The sequence below is a fragment of the Colobus angolensis genome, unplaced genomic scaffold (genome assembly GCF_000951035.1).
Source record: "Colobus angolensis palliatus isolate OR3802 unplaced genomic scaffold, Cang.pa_1.0 Scaffold131, whole genome shotgun sequence".
Lineage (NCBI taxonomy): Eukaryota > Metazoa > Chordata > Mammalia > Primates > Cercopithecidae > Colobus > Colobus angolensis.
Genome location: NW_012114364.1, coordinates 690,140 through 698,402, shown reverse-complemented (window position 1 = coordinate 698,402; position 8,263 = coordinate 690,140).

Sequence of the window (8,263 nt, the reverse complement as noted above, 5' to 3'; positions counted from 1 at the left end):
TGCAATCTTTTTTAACTTTTATTGTAGGTTTGAGGGTACATGTGAAGGTGTGTTACATATGTAAACTCATGTCACAGGGGTTTGTTGTACAGATCATTTCATCATCCAGGAATTAAGATCAGTACCCAATATTCATCTTTTCTGCTCCTCTCCCTCCTCCCAACCTCCACCCTCAAGAAGACCCCAGTGTCTGTTGTTTCTTTCTTTGTGTTCTTCTTTGTGCTCATAAGTTCTCATAATTTTAATAGGTTTTATTTAACTCATATCTAAAGTATGATCTTTTCAAAATATAATATTTAAAATATTAGAGCTATTTTACTTTATTTTTTCATACCAAGTCTTTGAAATCCAATATACGTTTTATACTTTATAGCACATTTCAACGTGGATTAGCCATATTTGAAGTGTTAAATAACCTAGTGATGATTGGTTATACTGTGTGGCTAGTGGCTACTGTATTGGAAAATGCACCTCTCAATCCTTGGTTATTTTTTGTCTACTTGTCCTATCATTTTTGCTTTATACATTTTGGAGCTATACACAAAGGTTCATTGGTGGACATGAACAAAATAAAAAAAGTCTTTTTTGGCCAGGCATGGTGGTTCAGGCCTGTAGTCCCAGCATTTGGGAGGCCAAGGCGAGCAGATCACTTGAGGTCAGGAGTACGAGGCCAGCCTGGCTAACATGGTGAAACTCCGTCTCTACTAAAAATACAAAAAATTAGCCGGGCATGGTGGCGTGCGCCTATAGTCCCAGCTACTCGGGAGGCTGAGGCAAGAGAATGGCATGAACCCGGGAGGTAAGGCTTGCAGTGAACCGAGATCATGCCACTACATTCCAGCCTGGGCAACACAGCGAGACTCCATCTCAAAAAAAAAAAAAATTAGCCAGGCATGGTGGCATGCACCTATGATCCCAGCAACTCGGGAGGCTGAGGCAGGAGAATGGCATGAACCCGGGAGGTAAGGCTTGCAGTGAACCGAGATCATGCCACTACATTCCAGCCTGGGCAACACAGCGAGACTCCATCTCAAAAAAAAAAAAAATTAGCCAGGCATGGTGGCATGCACCTATGATCCCAGCAACTCGGGAGGCTGAGGCAGGAGAATTGCTTGAACCTGGGAGATGGAGGTTGCAGTGAGCCAAGATCATGCCACTGTACTCCAGCCTGGGTGACAGAGCAAGACTCCATCTCTAAATAAATAAATAAACAAAAAAATAAATAGTCTTCTTTGACCATTCATTCTTTGGGCTTTGGATTCATTTTATCTTATATTAATATTGGCACATCTACTTCTTGGTGCCAACATTTCCTTAGTTAATATATCTTTTCCACTCCTTTATTTTGAAACTTTCTGTGTCGTTTTTTCATGTGGGTCCCTTTTAAGCAACATATAACTGCATTTGGTTTTGTTATCCAGAGAGTTGCCATCTTTTAATAGACACATTAACCTAATCATACTAATTCTAAACAGTGGCATATTTGGACTTATTTGTCCATATGCTTGTACTTTTTAGTTACTGTGCTTTCTTGTTGTTTCTTTTAATTTTTTCATTTCTTACTTTTGTTGGATTAATCAAAGTTTTAGGTGTCCTGGTTCCTTTTTTTTTTATGTTAGCAGTTTAACATTTACACATCCTATTTCTATTCTTCCAGTAGTTTCCGTTAAGTTTTTTCAGCAGAAGGAAGCAAATCGTTTTATTTGCAATGATGTGTGATTGCCATTTGATGACTACTTTATCTTATCCATTTTTGGTTATCATTACCCTTAATTTTAACTAATTTTAAGTTATACATATATTTTCTCCCCGTGAAAAAACTAAGACATTATAGGTTTGGTCAAATTCCTCCGACTGCATCCCCAATCCCTGTCTCTTCTCAAGAAGTAACAACTATATTTAAGTTTAAAACATTTTTGACTTTTTATGTGTGTATATATACATACATACACATGTATGTATACGTGTGTGTATGTGTGAATATGCCTATAAACACACACATATGTATGTATACATGTGTATGTGTATGTGTGAATATATCTATACGAGTGTGTGTGTTTAGCTACCAAAAGAAATACTTTCTGTGATACATTTTTTAAGAATTTGCCATAAAGAATAATTGAATAAGTAGGCAAGTACATATGTGAAAGAATGTTTCATAACAACATCATCAAAAAATTTTTTTAATTGAAAACATCCTGGCCAGGAGTGTGGCTCACGCCTGTAATCCCAGCACTTTGGGAGGCCGAGGTGGGTGGACCACCTGAGGTCAGGAGTTCAAGCCCAGCCTGGCCAACATGGTGAAACCCCGTCTCTACTAAAAATACAAAAATTAGCTGGGCATGGTGATGTGTGTCTGTAATCCCAGCTACTCGGGAGGCTGAGCAGGAGAATCAACATGAACTCGGGAGGTGGATGTTGCAGTGAGCCGAGATCAAGCCACTGTACTCCAGCCTGGGCAACAGAGTGAGACTTCGTCTCAAAAAAAAAGAAAAGAAAACATACTAAATATTCATTAATAGAGTATTGGTTAAATAAACTGTGGTATATCCATACATTACATTTAAAATGTAACATATTCTTAAATCCATTGACATAAAAAGCTGACTAGAATATAGTCTCAAATTTTAAAAAAATTGGATTACAAACACATACTCACAAACACACACAATTAAAAGATATTCACCAAAATCCAGTAATACAGTGGTTATTTCTGATAGGTAAGAGTCCAAGTGGTTTTTACTTTCTTATTTAATATTTTATACTGATCAAATTGTCTAAAATGAGCATAGATAGATGTTACACTTTTGAAATTTTTTTTTTAAACCTATTCCCTTCTTTCCAAAAAATCTTAGGTAAAATCTTAAATAGAATAGTTGCTCCAGGGAAATTGATGATGTTTACCCAAAGGCTTCTCTTCCTTCCCAGTATGTGACTTTGGGTCTAGAGAACCTGTGTCCTTACGGAAGCAGGCTTTAGAAAGCTTCCTGGAGAAGATGAGAGAGGATTAGCAGTGTGCTACATGTAGAAAAAAAAAATCCAGCTGTAAGTAATTGTCATTTTGTATGTTATTTAGATATTTGCTCGGCTGTCTCTACTTATGTTTCCTGTATACTACATATGGTTTTCTGTTTTGCCCTCACTAATGTTCTCCCGGGAAAGAACCAAGCTGTAAGGTCCTTCATGTAGAATGCCAAGAGAGCACGGATATTTGAACAATGCTTTTGACACTGCTAATGAAGATCAATATTTCAAGCACTAATTAGTGCAACTAATGTTCTTGGTGTGATTGGAAGTATGCCTGAAAACAGTTGAAAAATTCCTACTTGTAACATCTTTCTCACGGGAATTATATCTGAGGCTGTGAGGTTCAATTCCACAGTCATTTCTTTACCTATTAAGCACCAGATATTATTGCAAAAATCAGCAGGGTCAGTCATCAAGTTCATAGCCAAATGCAGGCGGAATTAAAGCTAAGCCTAACTGATCAATATTTAACATCTGATCATTCCCCAGTCCTTCTAGAAGAAAGACAGATGCTAACAAAAGGCTTTTTAGCTCTATTTTTCACATGGATTAAAAAACCAAGGCGAGTTTTCACTTTCTAAGAGAGTAGAAAGAATCTCAGGAGAAGTTTCTCCCCATTTTAAAGACAGAGAAGCAGGCTGAGTCAGACTAGCTGTCTCTGATGTGTATCCTGAAGGGAATGTTTTCTATTAATATCTCCAAGAACCTAGCTGATCTTCCTCAGAATGGCCCAGTCAGGAGTTCATACAAAGAGTACACATTAGGGCCATATCAGGACAGCAGCTTAACCAAGCATGGATGTCAGGGAGGCAGAAGTAGCTTCATTTCCTTGCAACCCTCCTAGGTAGTGACTAGAACTTCTTTTGAAAGACAAGCATATGCTCAGAGGACGGAGAAAAGCAAGTTTTACAGTTCCTGACCTATGAGGGTTTACTGTACAGCCTGAATGCCAGGTTAACACGCCATATATTCTAGGGATGCCAACAATAACAGAACATTCTCCTCACTGTCGTGTGTGTGTGTGTCTGTGTGTCTGTGTGTAGCCACCCACAAAACAAAAGATGGTATTTTCTATGACTCCATTTCTAGGAATGGATATAGATACTGTTGTTGGGTAGAGAGGCTATCAGGCCCTGTGCTGGCATGGAGCAGGGTCTCACAAGATCTACACTGTATCACCAAGTAGCAATAGATGTAGGTCATTTCAGATCACAAACAAGGAAGTCTAAGTTGGTTTTTTTGGGTTTTTTTTCTAAATTTCTAAAGGAGTCTCTACAAACTCCATTACTACTGCATCCATTGACAGATCTCCCTATCAGATATAAAGGCAGGGAAATGGTGCCAGAGCATGGCCTAAAAGTAGAAGCTGCCAGCACCCCGCTGGGGACAGAAGATAAGCTACAGGCCTGAATACGGGGCCGTCTTAGTCAATTTGCGTTGCTATAAAGGAATATCTGAGGCTGGGTAGTTCATAAAGAAAAGGAGTTTATATGGCTCATGGTTCTACAGGCTGTACAGGAAGCATGTTGATAACATCTGCTTCTGACAAGGGCCTCAGGAAGCTTCCACTCATGGGGGTTGGTGAAGGGGAGCCGCATATGCAGATCACAAGTTGGGAGAAGTGGCAGAGAGTGTGGAGGAGGTGCCAGGCTCTTTTCAACAACCGGTTATCACAGGAACTAACAGCAATAACTCACTCTTGCAAGAATGGCACCAAGCCATTCATGAGGGATCCACCCCCATGACTCGAACACCTCCTACCAGGCCCCACCTCCAATACTGGGGAGTAAATTTCAACATGAGACTTGGAGGGGACAAACAAACCATATCCAAACTATAGCGGAGGCATAGGTCTCCAGATCTGGGATCCAAACTCTCCTTTGGGGGATTTCACTTAGCCCCTTCCATTTTTTTTTTCCAAATAAGGGATTACTCTCCCCATTTTGCTAATGGAAGAAATACAGGACCCAGACTTAGCCACATCCTAGTGCTTGTGACTCAACCAATGTTCCATGCTCATGGGAAGCTGCTAAAACGGGAGCCTGTACAAACAGGAGTTGTCCTGTTCATTCGCACAGCACCATCTATTCTATCTCTGGAGTACCCAACCTGGTAGAGAATCCTCCCTCCTCATACAACCACAGAATAAGAATCAAAATGGAATATTTCCAACTCTTATCTCACTTTCCTCATACCTTTTCCAGTCCAAGCTGAATTCCCATCTCTGTTTTCCTAGATGGTAGATTCTCAATCTTCCCCCTCGCCTTCTTCAAGTATGTTTTGTGAAATAAGATGGAATAGGTTAGGATCCTGTTAGTGGTGCAATGCTGGTAGGAGAAGAGGTCCATTCCTTCACAAAAGGTGAGGACAAAAGAAAGCCAAAATCAAAAGTCTAGGAATTAGAATTCTAGGTCTGTGTGTTCTGATATGGTAGCCACTAGCCCCGTGCGGTTACTGAGCACTTGAGACGTGCTACATGCAACTGAAGGGCTGGATTCTTTATTTCATTTAATTTTAATTAACATAAATTTAAAAATTGATCATTTGATTCTATTGTTGGAAAGCATAATTATGTATGTGGCAACGTAGGCTTGTTAATCTATTTCCTCAACCATAAATGTTATGAAATCTAAATACACATTGAATATTTCCAATGAAAATGTACTGTCTGAATGTAGATGTGCAATACACATAAAATATAACCAGAGTTGGAAGACTTAATAGGAAAAAATGTAAAATATCTTATCATTGATTTTTCATATTGACACATGTTGAAATGATATTTTAGATATACTGCGTTAAATAAAATATATCATTACAATTACTTCCACCTGTTTCTTTATATTCATTTTTCAACGTGGCTCACGGAAAATTTTTAATGACATATTTCCATCGGTTCTCCACTGTAGACGTTTAATGTTACTGGGGATACTACTAGAGAGGGAATACCCTAGCCCAGAGCTTCATTCATCACTCACCCTCTCCCACTGCTAAAAAAGTCACTCTAGGCCGTTTTCCAACCCTCTCTTTCCTCATTGCTGTTTCAATGTTATTAACTTTGGTGAATACTGACTTCCCCTCACCCTTACCCTCTTCCAGCATTCCTCCCCTCCTCGGGCCTACTCCACTCTTCTTTCTTACTTCTGGCTTTTGAAAATCCATCTTCTACTACAAATAAGCTTCCTCTTCACTCCCCATTCCCCAGGCTCTTTCCTTCACACCACCTTCTCTGAGTTTTTCTGACCATCCCTGTCTGTTTAAACGGCTCCCTTAGAGGCCAAGAGGAGAGGTGTCGGGGCCTGTGCTCATTCAGGCCTCCCTCCCACTCTCGCTGCTTGACTTCCACTCCCACAGGCTCTTGCGGGGTGGATTTTACCTCAGTCCCACCTTTTCTTTGTTTCCCATGCCCTATCTCAGTGTCCCTGTACCTCCTAATGGATTTCTAGGAAACAGACTCTGCACAGCGATGGAGGTGGTATGTGGGAGGTCTCCTGGGAGGTACTCTTGGGAACAACACCTTGAGAGAGTGAGGGAAACAGGATTTGGCAGAGAATGAACTTGAACTGTGCTGCGTTCCACAGAGGCCTCGGCGGATCCTTTGGGAAGTTATGGAGCTGGGGTGGCCCTTCAGGGCCCTCCATAATGGAAGCAAAGAGGTGAACCTTCGTATCTCCCCATCAACCAATTGGATCCGAGATACAGAAGCACCCCCAAGGAGTGGCAACCCGGTTTATAAAACCCACCACTCAAATAGTTATCTTGAACTAACCCAGAGATCTCCTAATTTCTAAATCTAAACCAGTTTTTTTGGGCGCCCTCCTCCTTGGTGTCCCTGCAGCCCGGGCCCCCACTGAACGTCCCTCTTCTCCTGAGTCCTGTCACCCTGCACAGTCCTGACCCTCCCTCATGGTTTCTCCTGATGGTTTCCGTTCCTCTCATGGGCTCCTTCTAGGTAGACCTAGGTTCTGTCTTCAGCCCTGTTCTCTCTACCTTTTCTACCCTCTCCCTCCACCTCCAACTTCTTTCCAGATGATTCCAAAATTCACAGCCTCTCCTGCGAACTCCAGAATCACCTTTCCAATTGCATTTGCTGGATATCTGCCCCTGGAAGAAGGTGGCCTGCTTCTCCAATCCAACTTGCCCCACACTAAACTCAGTCACATCACTGCAGTTGCTCCTCCAGACTTCCACAACGTTACAGCCCCAGTGTGCTCCTTCCACACTAAACCCAGTCACATCACTGCAGGTGCTCCCCCAGATTTCCACAACGTTACAGCCCCAGTGTGCTCCTCCCACACTAAATCCAGTCACATCACTGCAGGTGCTCCTCCAGACTTCCACAACGTTACAGCCCCAGTGTGCTCCTCCTGCACCACACACTGTAGACTCTCCTTTGCTGCAGCTTCCGCATTCATCCCCCAGTTAAAGTCTTCATCTCACCGGACTATTGGAATCATCTCCTTCCCGCGTGGCCCCTCTGCGAAGCCCTTCTCAGCAGTCAGCTGAGGTATTTAGAACGCTGGTGCTCCCGGTGCAGTGGCTTTGTCAGCATTCCCTGCCTCCAGTGGCTTCCCTGGTCTAGCAACCTGGTAAATGGGTAATCTTCCTCACTGCAGCTAAGTTTCAAAAGAACACGGTTGGATAAGCACAAGGCCCTGGTTACTTTGGGAAATACATAATCCATGCCCCACTGTTAGGGCCGGTCCCGTTAGGGCCAGCTTTGCACCTTCACAAGGGCTCAGCAGGAACAGATGGACTCTACTCTCTGCTCTTCCTTTTTGCTTCTGATTAGAGAGACCCTGATTCTCCTCGGGGCCCAGGAAATGTAAAGCTGATGCTCCACAGGACTCTGACAGGGACAGGGCAGTGATGGGGGGTGGTGAGGAAGGGGGATGGATAGGCTCTCTCTTATCAGACAAGCTTATCCCTAGAGTCCCTGGAAACCCCCAAAGGCCAACCTCTCCCAGGGGCCGACAAACGTAGAGGGCAGGGGGACATAAACGGGGAGCTGCGGAGGGCGGGAGTTTGAAAGTCGCTCCACCGCCCCACTAGTCTATCCTTTTGCCCCGCCCCCCGCAGGGATCCCCCCAGCAACCGCACAGCTGCCTCGGACTCTGACTTAAATCCGTCCGCGTGCTCTGAATCGCACAGAGGCAAACTCCCAAACAAAAAGGCGGCAGCTAGCGTGCGGGGCTCCTGGGCGCGTCCTGCCGGCTGGGCTGAGAGAGCCGGCGCC